The 19,098-nt window shown below is 41.9% G+C and overlaps 1 long non-coding RNA gene across 5 annotated transcripts in view; it reads right to left on the bottom strand.

Moving 5' to 3' along the window:
• Window positions 1-675: 675 nt before the first annotated feature.
• LOC122450005 overlaps window positions 676-19,098 on the bottom strand; it is a 92,498-nt gene continuing 74,075 nt past the window's right edge. For all 5 annotated transcript variants that reach the window (XR_006272047.1, XR_006272046.1, XR_006272049.1 and 2 more), the window contains one exon: window positions 676-1,011. This is a non-coding gene — a long non-coding RNA (uncharacterized LOC122450005). The remainder of the gene's footprint in view (window positions 1,012-19,098) is intronic.

The raw sequence follows: 19,098 nt of genomic DNA, 5'->3' as shown, positions 1-19,098 counted from the left end.
AGTCCATGCAGCGACAAAGACCCAGTGCAGTCAAAAATAAATATATAATCACTAAGTTACTTTCCAATATTGTGGTTGTTTTTGCCATACACTGACATGAATCAGCCACAGGTGTACAAGTGCCTCCATCCCGATTCTTTACCAACTAAGCCACCAGGGAAGCCCTTCTGAAGTAAGACACTAAATCACAGATGCTGTGATGGCGGGGAAATTTTTTGTTTTGTTCTCTGTGTATCCTTGTACCTGGCATGGAGTAGGTGCTCAACAGGTACTTACCAAATAAATAAATTCACAGCTTCCAATGCAAATAAATAAATAATAAATAAGGCAGCTTAAAGCTGATTTGTTTGAATCAAGATTCAAACAGGTTTCATTCATTGTTTTTAGTTGATATGTCTCTTGAGTCTCTTTTATCTATGACTCCTCTATAACCTTATTGTCTTCCTTACAATTTATTAGTTGAAGAAGCTGCATATAAGAGTTCTGCAGAATTCGTCATATTTTGGTTTTGGTGCACTGCATCCCTGTGCTGTCATTAATATTCCTTCCCCTGTGTTTCCTGTAAACAGGTCACTGTATTACTGACCATCCTGAGTTGGGTCCCAGCAAGAGTCCTCCTGCCTGGTCTCATTTGAGTCAATAGAGTGAGACTCAGTTCAACTCAGAAGCAAAGGAAAGATTTATTCTTTGAGAAAGGAGAGGTATGAGCTTATGCTCTAGAGGACACACTTCCTAGACAGGTGGTGGGCGGAGCCACTTTAGAGGGTTGAGGGGGCGGAGTTCTGGGAGGGGTGGGCACAGCTGGGCGGCTCACGCGTCACGTGACAGTGCGGGTGCAGCGTCTCTGCACACGGTTCACAGCCGCCATCTTGAATTGAGTGTCTGTGGGCAGCTTCTGCACAGGGTTGGTCCAGCTGAGGTGTCAGCGTTCATGCGGCCATTTCCCGCAGGGAACTCTGGTCTGAAGTACCAGGTGTGAGGCCTCTGACAGCATCCTGTGAACAAGTGAAACTAGACCAAATACAAAGGAAAAGAAAAAGTTAGACTTTATTTTATTCGGGAATGCGTGTTCAGTTGTGTCCAATTCTTTAAACACCACAGACTGTAACCCACCAGGCTCCTCTGTCCATGGAATTCTCCAGGCAAGGATACTGGAGTGTTTTGCCATTTCTTCCTCCAGGGAATCTTCCCAACCCAGGGATCAAACCCACATCTCTTGCATCTCCTGCGTTGACAGGCAGACTCTTTACCACCGCACCATCTGGGCTTGCTTTTATTTAATTACCCAGATTTTATTTTTACTTCCCAGGAATTGTGAATGGACTTTGCTGGTGACAGTTGGATCCTGAGGCTAGATCAGATTCGAGTTTGATTTTTTGGTAAGAGTATTTTGTGATCAGGTTGAGTCCTTCCTGATGCATCACAACAGGAGGCATGAGACCTGCCGGCGGGGGGTAGGGGGATGGGGGTGTGTGTGTGTCTGTGTGTCTGCCTGTGTGTCTGTGTGTGTGTCGGCGCCATGACAAAGGCCCTGCTTCTGCAGGACACCATGTCAGCAAAGGCAGAGATAAGAACACTTCCGGATATCCATCCACCTTCCTGAACTCCTGCTTCGTCTAGCTGTCCTGCAATTTACATCCATCATCTCTTCCGAAATGCCCTCTCTGTGAACTTTAATCTCTAGCTCCAAATTGAATCCATTTTTCATCAGGGATTGCAGAGTGGTGATATTCTAGCTGTAGCATTTCTTTGGCTCAAACTATTTTAGCTGGAATTCCTGAGCTATCATCTAAACAGAAAAAGCAGAATAAATACTTGTTTCTTTCCCTTCAGTTTTCTTAACAGTTTCCCCAGTAATTAGTTCTGGTTCCTCGACATCTTCCAAAGGGCATAACTTAGTTATTTATTAACTTTTTAAGGTATCATTTTGAACTCAGGGATGTTAATATATTCAATGTGGCACTGTAGTAGTTATTACTACAATTATTATTGCTATTTATGTTCACGTATCCCATATTTGGCTAGTGGAAGATTATTGAAATGGCTCCTGGATTTTTCTGACACAATCCCTGTGGTCTATGACAGCTTTACCTTCCAGTTCAACAGTGTTTCAAGGCTCTCACTGTTGTTTCCTGTCTCAGCCTGGAAATCAGTCATACAAGGAGGCATGATTTCCCTTGTTGAAAATTCTATTTGGAGAACACAGTCTCAGTGTAGGGATATTCATTATTTTGTGGTTATTCATGACTTCTAGACCTTTTCAGTGAACAGAGCAAAGAAATATGTTTTTTAAAAGAAAATATAAGGTAAGATCTTATTAATTATTCAAATCAAATTTAAGGTTATAGAATTTTCCACTGGACTCATTCAGTTTTATATTTTTATCTCTCCTCTTCTGCTCAAAGGTTTGGATTCTAAATATATTAACATAATTATTTGTTTGATATATCCTGGTACACACACACAAACAATAGTTTCAGAATGACACTAGTAGTATATATACTAGTGAAATATATATGGATAATATACATTCTGAAATATGCTTGATAGTTTAAGAATAATAATATTACAACTACTGAAAACAGCTAAAGATTTCTTTATAATTCTTTTTATCCTTTTGATATATTCTTCTAGGACTGTATAGTCAAATTACTCTGTTTTAAAATAATTGAAGTAATTACTATCTCTGTTTACACTGTCAACTTGATATATGTTTAGGTTTATTTGCTCTCAATGTTTAGGAATTATAGTTTCCTTATTTAATATTGCTCAATTTACTTTCATGATTATAAAAAACATTTTATATATATATATATATATATATATATTCCAAACTCAAATGTACAAGATTAGATACTGTGATGATTTTACATATGTACACAAACTCTTTAACACACCTTGCAAAGATGGATCCTAATTCCCTCCCTTTGAGTGTAGGTTAGATTCAGTATCTTGCTTCTAACAAATGAAATGAGACCCAAATAGCTGTACGTGACTCCCAAGACTAAGCCACAAAAGGTATGGTGGTTTCCTCTGCTCTTTTTGGATAGCTTGTGCTGGAGGAAGCCAGTTGTCATATCAGGAGGATGTTCAAGCAGCCTGTGGAGAGAGGAGACCCATGTGGTGAGGAACAAAGGCCTCCTGGCAGCAACCATGTGAGGAACCACTGTACAGGTGGGTCCTCTCACCCAGGCAAGCCTTTGGGTGACTGAAACACAAGCCAACATCTTGACTACAGTCACGTGAGATACCCAGAGCCAGAACCAGCCAGCTAAGTCTCTCCTGGCTTCCTGACTCTCCAGACTCATGTGATATAATAAAAATTTATTGCTGTTTTAATCCACTGCATTTTGGGAATCATTTATTATGTAGCAATCAATCACTAATATAGGTACATTCAGAGAAATCTAGTTTTTATTCCTGTCTCCTCCATCACCCTAAGGTTACGCATTACTTTTTACTTGCTTGTTTGTCCTTCCATTGCTTTTTATTTTAAATATAAGCAAATACATATATACTTGTATTATCTACCCTTTTTTAGATAAAAGTTAGTATATGTTACCTGGATCTTCCCAACCCAGGGATTGAACCTGAGTCTCCTGCATTGCAGGCGGATTCTTTACCATCTGAGCCACCAGGGAAGCCTCTATCTGTATTTTACATACACTCTGCTGAATCTTGCGGTTTACAGTGAACAATCTTCCCTGACAATCATTCCAAAGTTGAACATATGGTTGTCATTCTTTTTTTAACAGTTGCTATTCCATACATACCTGATCCACAGGCTATTCAACCTACGATGTTTTCTGTGTCTAGTCTTTGCCATGCCAATAGCGTGTATTTTATAGGACACCTATATTTTTTCATAGCTTTGCCAGTGTATCTTTGGAATAAGTTCCTAAGTCCACTCTTTTTGAAAAATTTCCCCAGCCCTTATAATTTTCTCTTGTCTTCCTGCCCTTACTGCAGAGCCTATTCCCTATAATTTAGTATTTAGTTGCCTTTATTTTGTATGATTCTGAGTTTCCCATGTTAGTTCTGTGTGTATAAGATTGTGCTATTGGAGCCCACATGAGGCAGTTACAGCTCTGATCTACTACTGTCAGGAGACTGGGTTTAATGCTAAGTTTGTGGGGATTAAAGAAGATCTGACCTAGAAAGTGAGGGGGAGGGGAGCCACAGGGATCAGTATGCACCAAAAGGGGAAGCATTTTTCAGAAGGTAGGCTACACATGAAGCTGACGCTCCAATTCTTTGGCCACCTGATGCGAAGAGCTGACTCATTGGAAAAGACCATGATGCTGGGAAAGATTGAAGGCAAAAGGAGAAGGGGGAAGCAGAGAATGAGATGGTTAGATAGCATCACCAACTCAATTAAACATGAATTTGAGCAAACTCTGGGAGATAGTGGAGGACAGAGGAGCCTAACGTGCTACAGTTCATGGGGTTGCAGAGTCGGACATGACTTAGTGACTGAACAACAACAGCAAGCTATGGGTGAAACAGCTCTACTTGTCAAAGAGAGAAAAATATGCCTAGCATGATGGCAAGGAAGATAATCGAAACCATGTACAAGCCGCTGTGGTGTTGTCTTTTGAAGTAAAAAGTTGACTGGAGTTAGTGATTGGGAAATGTGAAGATGCTGAAACAAAGAATAGTTATTGGGCTGGGGAGCTGGTAACAGTTTAGACTATAATTCTGCCACATAGCAGAATCACGGAACTCCCAGTTCACTGAAAAATATAGGGAAAGGCCTGACACACATTCTTAAGTTATTTTTATAGGAGGCAGACCCCTTGCAGATGAAAACTACAAACCGCAAGGACATAGACCCTAGACTGGCTGAAACCAGAAGGTTGACAATGCTTGAAATCTCACCTTGATGCCAACCAGTCTGAGAACAGTCCACGAGCTGATCACGCCCTGCTCCTTGAACACTCTAAAACTCCTTGCTACCTCCTCCAGGGTAGGTCACACAGTCTTGAGGGCACTAGCCTGCTCTAACCCCATTTGCCTGGCAAAGCAAAAAAAAGCTACTCTTTTTACTTCACCCAAAATTCTGTCTCTATGTTTCTATTGGTACCAGTGAACAGAGGCTGAGTTTTGGCAACATAATGAAAATTATCCTGAAGATTATTAAGATCTAAGATATGAAGTAAGACTCAGGTTACAGAAAAAATCCTTTTCTGGGCTAACCAGAAAAGTAGGTGGCTGATATCTTGCCAACCACAGTGGCTGGAAGTAAAGGCTTTGCAGACATAGATTATATTTAAAATGAATACATAGAATTTAAGGAGCTAAGATTAAGAATCTTTAACTGAACAGCCAGTTTCTAAAGGAGAGTCATCTTGAATAGTGTCGTAGTGTCAGGAAAGAGGTGTGCACAGTGGCAAAGGATGATGGGGATGCCCACCTGTCAGTCAAATTAGCTTGATCAATCCTGATTACCAACCATAGGTTCAGATCCCCTGGCATCCAGGATTCAGAATATACTAGTTACATTTCAAAAGAAAGAAGCTGCAGCCCCAACAAAGAATAGCACAAAACCACAGAATAATGCTGAGAGAACTTGGAAAAGCAAGGCAGCAAAGAGAACAAATCCAGCCAAAGTGGTCCCTGGACCACACTGAGCCTCACCATTTCCTCAGAATAGAGGAACTGGAATTCTATTTCAGAACCTTTTATACATTCTAGTATTTACAGTTGCATCTATTTATGACTAAATTAGCTATAGAGAAAATCATATAGAATGCTAATCTCAAAGTGTGGGTCAACTCCTTTCTTTCTTTTCATCTGGTCCATCAGTTCAGTTCAACTGCCCAGTCGTGTCCGACTCTTTTCGACCCCATGGACTGCAGCACACCAGGCTTCCCTGTCCATCACCAACTCCTGGAGCTTGCTCAAACTCATGTCCATTAAGTCAGTGATGCCATCCAACCATCTTACCCTCTGATATCCCTTTCTCCTGCCTTCAATCTTTCCCAGCATCAGGGTCTTTTCCAATGAGTCACATCAGGTGGCCAATGTATTGGAGTTTCAGTTTCAGCATCAGTCTTTCCAATGAATATTCAGAACTGATTTCCATTAGGATGGACTGGTTGGATATCCTTGCAGTCCAAGGGTCTCTCAAGAGTCTTCTCCAAGACCACAGTTCAAAAGCATCAATTCTTCGGCACTCAACTTTCTTTATAGTCCAACTCTCACATGACTACTGGAAAAACCATATCTTTAACTTTATGGACCTTTGTCAACAAAGTGTGTGGGCTGGCTCTAGCACCCACCAGCTGTGAATGGAAAAAAATACACAGGACTTTGAAAACTTAGTATGAAAATAAGAATATAAAAGAAATTAAAAGACACTTGCTCCTTGGAAGAAAAGTTATGACCAAACTAGACAGCATATTAAAAAGTGGAGACATTACTTTGCCAACAAAGGTCCATCTAGTCAAAGCTATGATTTTGCCAGTAGTCATATATGGATGTGAGAGTTGGACTATAAAGAAATCTGAGCACCAAAGAATTGATGCTTTTGAACTGTGGTGTTGGAGAAGACTCTTGAGAGTCCCTTGGACTGCAAGGAGATCCAACCAGTCCATCCTAAGGGAAATCAGTCCTGAATATTCATTGGAAGGACTGATGCTGAAGCTGAAACTCCAGTACTTTGGCCACCTGATGTGAAGAACTGACTCATTGGAAAATACCCTGATGCTGGGAAAGATTGAAGGTGGGAAGAGAAGGGGACAACAGAGGATGAGATGGTTGGATGGCATCACTGACTCAATGGACATGAGTTTGAGTGAACTCTGGGAGTTGTTGATGGCAAGGGAGGTCTGGCATGCTGCAGTCCATGGGGTCACAAAGAGTCGGACACGACTGAGCGACTGAACTGTTCACAATGTAATGTCTCTACTTTTTAATATGCTGTCTAGGTTGGTCATAGCTCTTCTTCCAAGGAGCAAGCGTTTTTTAATTTCATGGCTGCAGTCACCATCTACAGTGATTTGGAGCCCAAGAAAATAAAGTCTGTCACTGTTTCCATTGTTTCCCCATCTATTTGCTATGAAGTGATAGGACAGGATGCCATGATCTTAGTTTTTTGAATGTTGAGTTTTAAGCTAACTTTTTCACTCTCCTCTTTCACTTTCATCAAGAGGCTCTTTAGTTCTTCTTCACTTTCTGCCATAAGGGTGGTGTCATCTGCGTATTTGAGGTTATTGATATTTCTCCCAGCAGTCTTGATTCCAGCTTTTGCTTCATCCAGCCCAGCATTTCTCATGATGTACTCTGCATATAAATTAAATAAGCAGGGTGACAATATATAGCCTTGACGTACTCTTTTCCCAGTTTGGAACCAGTCTGTTGTTTCATGTCCGGTTCTAACTGTTGCTTCTTGACCTGCTTACAGATTTCTCAGGAGGCAGGTAAGGTGGTCTTCTATTCCCATCTCTTGAAGAATTTTTCACAGTTTGTTGTGATCCATACAGTCAAAGGCTTTGGCGTAGTCAATAAGGCAGAAATAGATGTTTTTCTGGAACTGTCTTGCCTGTTTGATGATCTAGTAGATGTTGGCAATTTGATCTCTGGTTCCTCTGCCTCTTCTAAATCCAGCTTGAACATCTGGAAGTTCATGGTTCACGTACCATTGAAGCCTGGCTTGGAGAATTTTGAACATTACTTTGCTAGCATGTGAGATGAGTGCAGTTCTGCGGTGGTTTGAACATTCTTTGTCTTTGCCTTTCTTTGGAATTGGAATGAAAACTGACCTTTTCCAGTCCTGTGGCCACTGCTGAGTTTTCCAAATTTGCTGGCATATTGAGTGCAGCACTTTCACAGCATCATCTTTTAGGATTTGAAATAGTTCAACTGGAATTCATCCAGTCCATATATATGTGTGTGTGTGTATGTGTTAGTAACTCAGTTGAGTCCGACTCTTTGCAACCCCATGGACTGTAGCCCGCCAGTCTTCTCGGCCCATGGAATTTTCCAGGCAAGAATACTGGAATGGGTTGCCATTTCCTTCTCCAGGGGATCTTCCTGACCCAGAGATCGAACCTACCTCTCCTGCATTATAGGCAGATTCTTTACCATCTGAGCTACCAGGGAAACAATATATATACATGGGGCTTCTCTGGTGACTCAGCGGTAAAGAATCTGCCTGTAATGCAGGAGATGTGTGTTGATCCCTGGATCAGAAAGATCCCCTGGAGAAGGAAATGGCAACCCACTGCAGTATACAGTATTCTTGCCTGGGAAATCCCATGGACAGGGGCGCCCAGCAGGCTACAGTCCATGGGGGTGCAAAAGAGTTGGACACAACTTAGCGACTAAACAACAACAAATATATATTTATTTATATAGATATATATATAGAGAGAGTTCTATATATATATGTATATAGATAGTTATATATCTCTGTGAAGGTGAATTCTTTCAGACAAAGTTCTGTAACTCACTATGGGCAAAACCAAGTAGGCCATATTCCTTGCATGTTGCTGAAAGTTTGCTGCACTGTTACATTATCACAGAAGAATCCTGACAAGCACATGGTAACAGCAGATTTTCAACAAACCCTGGATACACTGATCAGATTCTTAGCTCTAAATACTGGTCACAATTACATTCTATCCTTGCCTTTCTCCCCTTCCTTTGTGTGAATTAAATGTCAGTGCATGTGAACCTTTATATGTAATTGATGAGATTCTTAAAAAGGTGCACACAAATCCACTTTATATTGTCACAAAATGCCGCTATACACACAGTATGCAAGTCACTGAGGATGCAAATGCATGTCTAGAACAGAAAAAATTTCTGCACTTTAGAAATTTATTATTTAGTTGGGGAGACTAGATGCAAACACAAAGATAAGGACAATCATCCCCATTTGATTTCAGTAGCAAAGGAGTTTCAGGGTGCCACCTGATGGAAACACCATTCAGGGACCAAGCAAGGAAGGCTTTGATGACAGATAAATGGAGAAGAGGAGGAGGGTTTTTGGCAGGAAGGGTTGTGTGTGCTAAATCAAGAATCTGGTAATGCGCCATGATATAACATTAGCTGTGGTGAGGAACTCGGGTGGGTATCCCATTGGAACTGAGGATTTTTAGCAGGAGAAGAAGAGGGTGAAGCACGGAGGAAGATGAATAGGCAGTGATGTGTGGGATAGAATGGATTGGGTCAGGGGGTGGTGATGGAGGCAGGCAAGCTGATCCAATGTCTGTGAATAGAATCATATTTTTCACACTAAGTCTGAGAACCCAAGGGCCCCTGATCATTTCAGAGAAGTCTCACCTTAATTTTTAATTAAACTTCAGCACTACTGCAACCTCAGATGTCCATCTGATGAAAAAAATTTTCACAGATTGAGGTTTGAGGTATGAGAAAGTCATTCTGGTTTATACATAAGTTAACTTGAATTTTGTGCTAACTAAATCAGTTTGTTTATGGCTTATCAAACACACATTGTACAAATGCTTTAATTATTAAAGAAAAGGGTACATTGATCAGAAGTAAAAAATGTCCATGTTAAAAATAAAGATTAAATGCTTCCCTTTGCAGACACGCATGCTGGTGCTCCTTTGATGATAAGACACCCTTCCCAGGTGCCAAAGCCATACTGCCTCTCTGTGTACATGCTGAACATTTTTATTTTTTTTGAAACCTCAAAGGGATATATTCCTGAATTGTTTGATGTTCTTTGTTCTAACAAGATGTGAAACTGTGTCCAAAACCATGCTTCTCTGGAGCAGGTCCTCAAAGTTATATGAGAGGTTGCGTGCTGGGCTATAGTCTTTAGTTTGGCTCAAATAAAACTCTTTTCTCTCCCATTCATTTTCATCAATACATCTATATTTGACCCCAATATCCATGTATATGTATATTTATATACTGGCATAGTGTTGGGCTTTCTATTCTAGTTTATCTTTTAGAAAAGCAGGTAAATAATGGACAAAACAGAGACAGGGATTTCCCTGGTGGTCCAGTAGTTCAGACTGCATACTTCCACTGCAGGGGGCTTGGGTTTCCTCCCTGGTCAGGAAACTAAGATCCCGCAAGCCATGTGGTATGGCAAAAAAATAAAACAAACACACAACAGAAGCAGACTCACAGACATAGAAATCAGATTTATGGTTGCCGAGTGGGGCACGGTCTGGGAGAGGGATGGACCTGAAATTTGGGATTGGTAGATACAAACTATTACATTTAGAATGGATAAATATCCTACTGTATAGCACAGGGAACTACATCCAGTCTCCTGGGACAGACCATAATGGAAAGGAGTAGTTTAAAAAAAGAGTGTATATATGTGTAAAATTGGGGCACTTTGCTGTATGACAGAGATTGGCACAACATTGTAGATCAACTATACTTTGATAAAAATAAAAAAATTTTAAATTTTAAAAATTAAAGCAAGTAAATATTTAAAAGATAACTAAAGGTTGGTTAATTGGTGTCCAGCAAATTTCAGTCTCACAGAGTGGCATTGCTCTGAGCCGGGGCATGTCTGTGTGTCCCTCCTATGTGCAGAGGATAGCCCATTCTTTATCCTAGTTTGCTTTTTCAGGAACGTAGGAGGTATGGACAGTTGTATATTGAATGGCTTTTTTTTTCCATTTTCTTTTTAAAAAAATTTTTTACTGGAGTATAGTGATTTACAGTGTTGTGTTCGTTTCAGGTGTAGAGCAAAGTTAATCAGTTAGACAAATACCCACTCTTTTTTTAGAGACTTTTCCCATATAGGATATTACAAGTATCAAGTAGAGTTCCCTGTGCTATGTAGCTTCAGTAGCTTTTTAAGAGCCAGACTTTCCACACGCACCATCTCATTTTTCCAGTAGTCATGTAAGGATATGAAAGTTGGACTCTAAAGAAGGCAGAGCACCAAAGAATTGATGCTTTCAAACTGTGGTGCTGGAGGAGACTCTTGGGAGTCCTTTGGACAGCAAGTAGATCAAATCAGTCAATCCTAAAGAAATCCCTGAATATTCATTGGAAGGACTGATGCTGAAGCTGAAGCTCCAATACTTTGGCCACCGATGAGAAGAGCCGACTCATTGGAAAAGACCCTGATGCTGGGAAAGGTTGAGGGCAGGAGGAGAAAGGGGCAACAGAGGATGAGATGGTTGGATGGCATCATCGACTCAACGGACATGAGTTTGAGCAAACTCTGGGAGATGGTGAAGGACAGGGAAGCCTGGTGTGTTGCAGTCCATGGGGTTGCAAAGAATTGGAGACGACCAAGGGACTGAACAACATCTCACTTCTTTCTGGCAGCAAGCCTGTGAGTTCTGTTAGTCCCAGTTTACAGGTAAGAAAAATGAGACCTGCAGAAGTGAAATAACTTGCTCAAAATTACAAGCTAATATATAAATGCCAGGGCCAGCACACTGACCCAGCTTGGGTTGATTCTAAAGCTGAGGTTCTTCCACTCCACACTGTAAAGCTTGGAGGAGGAAATGTGCTAGATCTGGAGGTAGGAAGAGGGTAGTGGTGCAGTGTTTGAAGTGCGAGGGAGTAAGGGGAGATTATAAAACAGTGCAGTCACAGCTCAGCTCCTCCTTGCCCTTAACCTAAAAAGATTGGCTGTTGCTGGGATGTGAGGCTTTTCCTGTACAGGGTCATTTGTTGCAGAGGAATTTTTAAAACTGTATCACCAATGACTTCCCTGGTGGTCCAGTGGCCAAGACTCTGCACTCCCAATCCCAATGCAGGGGGCCCGGGTTCAATCTCTGGTCGGGGAACTAGATCCTACATGCTGTAGATCCCCATAGCTGAAGATCCCATATGCCACAATGAAGGCTGAAGATACCGCATGCCGGAACTAAGACCCGGCACAGCCAAATTAATTAAAAATAAATCAAACATTTCAAGCAAATGTACAAAGGAACTGAAATCCACTGTGGGGCTTCCCTGGGGGCTCAGTGGTAAAGAATCCGCCTGCCAACGCAGACACGCGGTTTCCATCCCTTGTCCGGGAAGATCCCACCTGCCGCAGAAAGACTTAAGCCCATGCACCACAATTACTGAACTTGTGCTCTAGAGCCTGAGCACTGCGACTGCAGAAGCCTGTGAACCCCAGAGCCCGTGCTGTGCAACAGGAGAAGCCGTCGTAATGAGAAGCCTCTGCACTGCTGCTACAGAATAGCCATCCCCGCTCCCCCACGCCCACCCGCTGACCCCGCACCGCCCGCCACAACTGGAGAAGAGCCCGCAGAGCAACGAAGACCCGGTGCAACCGGAAGTGAATAAATGAAAATAAAACTATCTTAAAAATCTGTTATGATTTGAAGATTTAAACTTATTTCAGGCACTGCCCTGAACTCAGTGCTCATTTGAAGTTTTCTGGATTTGCCAAAAGCCTTCTCTATCCTAGGAGGAGATTGAAAATAATTAAAATATCAGTGGAACTGCTTTTCCTTTGGATTTCCATCAAATTGATACCTGTGGGTCTGTATTTTCCTTGCCACCTGTCCAGGTAAATCTAAGAAACCATTCAAAGACTATTCATCCTCTAATAATTCAGGTGTTAGCCAAGTGCCAAGCACATGAGTGTTATGGTGAGAGGTTCTGTCCCTTAGAGGAAAGCAGACTTTATGATCCATCTTAGACCCTGGATTCTGTTGTTGAGGTGACCAGTACTACGTCCTCCACTGCTCAGTCATTTGGGAAGAGATTTAAAAATCATGGTATGTCCTGCTACAGCCTGGATGAACCTTGAGGATGTTGTGCTACATGAAGTGTAGTTGTTGTTGTTTAGTCACGGAGTCATGTCTGACTCTCTTGCAACCCCAGATACAGAAGAAGGAGGTTGCCATTTCCTGCTTCAGGGGGTCTTCCTGACTCAGGGATCAAACCCATGTCTCCTGCGTTGGCAGGTGGATTTTCTACTGCTGAGCCACCTGGGAAGCCCCCAAGTAAAATGAACCGGTCACAAAAAGACACAAATATTGTATGATTCCAGTTATATGAGGTACCTAGAGTAGTCACATTCATAGACAAAAAAATAGAATGGTGGTTTCCAGAGTCTAGGGGAGGGAGCAATGGGAAATTGTCACTTAATGGGTACAGAGCTTCTGTTTTGCAAGATGAAAAAGTTCTGGAGATTGGTTGCCTAACAGTGTGAATGTACTTACTAATGTACACTTAAAAATAGATAAAATGGTAAATTTTATGTTATGTGTTTTTACCACAATTTAAAAAAAATCATTTAACACCGCCTCTGCCTTCAAACTGGACAAAACTTTAATATGCCTCAAACAGATGAGAATTTCTTGTGAACTGAAGGATAGTGAGAAAATGTCCCGGTGTCTACATCCCTGCGATCACGCCTGCAGTGCTCTGAGTCCTCACTGTTCGGAGTTTCTCACTGAACTACACTAGGAGATTCCCTAGTGGTCCAGTGGTTAAGACCTTGTGCTCCCCATGCAGAGGGCCCGGGTTTAACCCCTGGTGGGGGAGCTAGATCCCTGGTGCTGCAACTAAAAAGACTGCCTGCTGCAACAAGAAGATCTCACATGCTCCAGAGAAGATCGAAGATCCCCTGTGTCGCAACAAAGACTTGATGCAGCCAAATAAATAGATAAATATTAAAAAAAAACACCAATTAAGGAAATTTGTGGTCATATTTAGAAAATTTTCAGATCATCTCACTGCATTATTTTCCTACCGTAACAAAATGAAGAACAACCAGGGTCAGTTTTAAGCCACTCTGACGGAGGATACAGAACCACCCTGGATGGCTCCTTGAGAATATGGCAAAAAGCCACATGCCTTCTGGAGGGTCTAATTCTGGAGCTCTGCTGCCTAAACACCCAAGTGATGCACACTACAGTTTCTACAGGAGAGTCATTTCCAGAGCGATCTCCTCTAAGCCTCAGCTTGTCCTCGTGATCAAGAACTTCCAGGGACACTTTGCTCATGCTGCAGAAAAGGGAATGAGCTCTAGGAGCCCCTGAATGACTTTCCTGGGAAATTTGAATCTGTCACCCAGAAAACCGGCTGGGGTTCCAGGCAAGCCTCTTGTTCCCAAGTTACCACGCTCATCTTAGAAGAAAACCATTACCAACCTGAAGGTGGTAGATACTGATTTGCCCATCGGGATGCCTTCATTCTTCCAAATACACTGAATTGAAATGCTGCTGCCCTTTTCTGCAGGTATGTATCAAAAAAGTAGCTGCCAGCATCCAAACCCTTGGACAGCGAGGAGATCCAACCAGTCAATCCTGAAGGAAATCAACCCTGAATATTCATTGGAAGGATTGATGCGGAAGCTCCAGTACTTTAGCCACCTGATGCAAAGAGCTGACTCACTGGAAAAGACCCTGAGGCTGGGAAAGATTGAGGGCAGGAGGAAAAGGGACAACAGAGAATGAGATGGTTGGATGGCATCACTGACTCGAGGGACAGGAGTTTGAGCAAACTCTGGGAAATAGTGAAGGACAGGGAAGTCTGGTGTGTTGCAGTCCACGGGGTCGCAAAGGTTGCACGCAATGGAGTTACTGAACAACAACAAGAAAACTTAGCTCAGTATCAGTGCGGAGGAGAGCACTGAGAGGGGACTGAGAGCCCACGTGGGACAGCCCATCTAGGGATTTCTTTCCACCAAAGTGAACGTGGCATCAAGAGGCAGCACACTCGGCAGTGCTGACGCAGAGCGCCAAATCTACCACACACTTATTAGCACCGTCGTTTTCTTCTGCCTGTAACTGCCACAAGGTGTAATAACCTTGTATAAGGAGAGGGATGTCTTCCCAAACAAGTGACTACTGTGCCTCTCCAGCGCCCCAGGCTTGGTCATTATGGAAATGGAGAGAGTGGGACCTGTCAGAATTCAGCACTCACAATGCCTAATTGGCTTTTTTTTTAACCGAAAGCCATAAACAGAGTGAGGGTAGGTGGGTGGTACTTTGGCCGACCCATTATCGAGAACCACTTGCCAAGGCTAGCCTGCTTTGTCCTCTCATTTAAAAATAGTAAGAGGAGGAGGAGAGGCTGGGGGAGGGTGGTCAAGGAAGATTTGCTTTTTGTGTGTGTTCCTTAAGCTTGACTCAGACTCTGCCTCTGGCTTTCTCTTTCCAACCAAGCAAAAATTCTTAAAAATCAAGTGAAAAGACAGTCCAATGACTTTAGCCAAATATTTCTAATTTGAAAATGATGGCAGACACCAGGAAGGGACATAAGATTAGATAGGTTATAACTGGAGCAAAATTATTTTTTGTTTTGTTTTGGGGAATATGGTTTCTTGTTATCAGATTGGTCCAGGGCTCCACCTGAGATATCAAGACTGACTCCACCTGGTCCTTACTTGACCCTATCTCATTCCATACTTATATTCTCAGGCTTACATTCTGTAGAGTAGTTTGGTTAGCATCTTGGATCAGGTTCTCCAGGAAATAGACTCCGAGAGAGCAGTTTGAGTGCAGGAAGTTAATGCAGGTGTGATCTCAGAAACAAAACCTATAAGGGAATGAGAGAAGCAGTTCCAGGCAGCTCCAAGCTGGGATGGCTCTTCCAAGATCTCCTAAGCTGGGATGTGGGCTTGAGCTGCTGTAGCTCCATTTAGACGCATCCCTGGATGTGAGCTGCCTCCAGCTGGGGAGATAGAACCTTGGACCAGGCAATTCCATGCAGGCAGGAGCAGTTCCCAAAGGATTGAACCAGAAAGTGGCGGTGTGAACCAGAAACTGGGTGGGATGAATGTCTCGGTCCTGAAGCGGGTATCTAGGTAGCCTACCACATTACCACTGTCGACTTAAAAGTATAGTCACAACCTGGAAGTAAAGAGTTGTGGGGAAATTCTTAGGACTTCAAGCCCAGGAAGCAGCATCTCAAGTAGCCCTGAGAAACTGCTCCAAGGAGGGGGGAAGGAGTTGGGTTATATAGAAGTCTGCAACCGAGGGGGACAGGTAGTCTGAAAATCAAAGAGTATTGTTAATTAAGGAAAACCAGATATCTCAAGTTAAGGAATGTGTATCTTTCTATGTATGGAAAGATGCAAGCATCTGGCTTACTGAAATAATTTCTTTCATATGAATTCACCTATCCGGGGCCAGTATCTTGCTTCCTGATTTTCTTACATCTTTAGTTCCTTGCTTACCATAGAGAGTGGTGGCAGCTGACAGCTGCTGGATTGCAGGCATTGTCCTCCCCTTTGGGTGCCCTCTGGGCTCAGAAATTCACATTTGGAGGTCTGAAATCACTGATGGCTGTGACATCCTTGTTTACTGATACGGCAGGAAATTACTCCATTTCACACTACTTACTGTGGTTGCTTTTTTCTCCTCCTGTATATTGGATCATAGCTTTCTATCAATACAAGTTGATGAAAGCAGACATCTGGCATGTTTGTGCTCCATTTGTATCCCCAGTGCCTACAACAGTAATTGGCAATGTATGGTTGCTGAAGTAACATTGAATGAGTTTACACTTTTTGCTTGTATTATTCTGTATTGTTTTAAACAAATAAGTGAGGATAGTCATGTAGCACTTTTTTTTCCTGGCAATATTTAAGCATTTTGCTAAAAACCTGAGGACATTCTCCTCTGTAGCCATATTAAAATGATCTATCTTTAAGAAATTTTCATTGATAGAAGGCTGTGATCCAATATACAGTCTGTATTCAAAATTTTCTTATTGTCTTAATAATGTACTTTCAGCTTTTTTTTTCTTTTTAAGTCCAAAATTCCGTCTAGAATCATGTATTTTGTGGTCATGTCTCTGGTCATTTTTAATCTGGAAATTTCCTCAGCTTCCTTATGCCTTTCATGACATTGATGTTTTGAAGCTGTCAACAAAAAATAGCCATGAGAGTTATGCTGAGTTATGTTTTATTCAGCAGAAATTTGTAGGACTTAAACCCAGGAAGTAGCATCTCAAGTAACCCTGAGAGAACTACTGGTGGTGGGGGGAGAGAAGCCAGGTTATATAGAAGTTTTGCAACAAAGGGCAGGTAGTCTGAATGTCAAAAGATTATTGTTATTGTTAATTAAAGAAAACCAGGGGCTTCCCTTGTGATTCAGATGGTGAAGAATCTTCATGTGATATGGGAGACCTAGGTTCGATAACTGGGTTGGGAAGATTCCCTGAAGAAGGGAATGGTTATCCACTCCAGATAACCCAAGTTAAGGAATTTAGTGCTTTTCTATGCACAAGAAGATGTAAGAGTCTGGGCTCACTGAAATCGTTCCTTTTGTGTGCACCTCTTCTATCCAGGGCCAGTACCCTGTTTTCACATCCTGAGCTTCCTTTCCGAAGGGCTCACTGTAGGGAGTGGCTGTAGAGTGATGGCTGTTAGACAGAAGGGGTTCTCCTTCCTGAGTGCCCTTGGGGCTCAGTGGCTCATGCTGGTGGGCTGCAATCACTGATGACCGTGACATCCTTGTTTACTGATATGGCAGGAAATATTCCATTTCCCAAAGCTCTTGGTCTAGTTGTTTTGTATGATGGTCCTCAGTTTGGATGTGTCTGTCTCCTCATTTTACATTCAGATTAAACATTTTTAGCAGGAACACATTCTAAGGGATGCTGTGTTCTAGTGCATGGCAGCAGAAGGCAGATGATGCTGTTGGTCTCATTATTGGTGATGTGAGGCTGAGATGAAGGTCTTGGTGTCATTATTGGTGATGTGAGGTTGAATCATTTGGTTAAGTCATTGCCTGCCAGACAGGCCCACATCAAAAATTTCACTTTCTCTTTGTACTTAATAACCTGTGATGCAATTCTCTGAGAGTGCATGAGTATCCTGTTCCTCCCAAATTGTACTCTCAGTGATTTTAAGCATCCGCTGATGATTCTTGCCTAAACTGGTAGTATTGTGATGGGTACAAAATAATGTAACTCTTTCGGAAGTAAAATATCTCATATTGGGAACCATTAGTTGTAGAAGCTCTGTAACTAGAAATTCTACATATTATAAAGCCATAAAGAATTGACTTGCAATGTGGGAGATTCAGGTTCGATCCCTGGGTCAGGAAGATCCCCTGGAGAAGGGAATGGCTACCCACTCCAGTATTTTTGCCTGGAGAATTCCATGGACAGAGTAGCCTTGCAGGCTACAGTCCATGGGGTCGCAAAGAGTTGGGACACAGCTGAGTGACTAAGACTTTAACTTCAATGATATATACCACAGAATGCCTCGTTAGAAGTACAACTTTGAACTGGAAATGCTTCACCAAACTGCAGAGTTCTCTTCCAAAGTATTTATTAAATGAAGTGGAGGTGAGAAATTGAAACTCATATTATTCCTGAGATCAAACCAGAATTAGGCTCTAGTCAAAATGGGATAAAAAAAAAATTCCAGTGTTAAATCTTAGATGTGAGTGTGAGGAGGCAGGGCAGACACCCAAGACTGCATGGGCCATCCACTGTCTAAGACAGATGAAATGTAAATGAGGAGACACATTTTCTCACCTCAGTTTTTTCTGAATTTAATTTTTCCCATATACAAAAGTAATTGTGGTATAAAATTTCAAGCAACAAAGAAATCAATGCTGTAGAAAGTAAAAAAAAACACACAAAAACCCCCACAGAGCTGTCAACTAGTAATAGTATGGAGATATAGTTAGCCTGATTTATCCTTATGCTTTTTCTAATTGTCTGCCAATCTATTTGGGCTTCCTAGGTAGCTCAGTGGTAAAGAACCCACCTGCCAATGCAGAAAATGTGAGTTCAATCTCTGGGTTGGAAAGATCCCCCAGAGGAGGAAATGGCAACCCACTCCAGTATTCTTGCCTGGAGAATCCCATGGACAGAGGAGCCTGGTGGGCTACAGTCCATGGGGTCATGAAGGGTCAGACACAACTGAGCATGCACGCATACATGTATACATAAATATTCATGCTTACCTGTTTTAAAAGAGCTTGTATTACATATATATTACCTATGTATAGCCATACACAATGTGGTATATAAATAAACACATAAAGACAGGTTGCCTTGGTAATTCAGTATTTTCTATTTAATTATATTTTAATTAATTTTTTGACTTTTGACCTAAAATTTTAACATTTTAATCACTTATTTGTAGCTTAAAGAGTCAAATTGTTCTACAAGGCTTGTAATAGAAACCAGCAGTTTCCTATCTTACTTCCCTCAACTCCCCAG

Source organism: Cervus canadensis, chromosome 11 (genome assembly GCF_019320065.1).
Source record: "Cervus canadensis isolate Bull #8, Minnesota chromosome 11, ASM1932006v1, whole genome shotgun sequence".
Classification (NCBI taxonomy): domain Eukaryota; kingdom Metazoa; phylum Chordata; class Mammalia; order Artiodactyla; family Cervidae; genus Cervus; species Cervus canadensis.
Note: the sequence above shows the minus strand (reverse complement) of the source record. Positions and strands in the feature narration are given on the sequence as shown.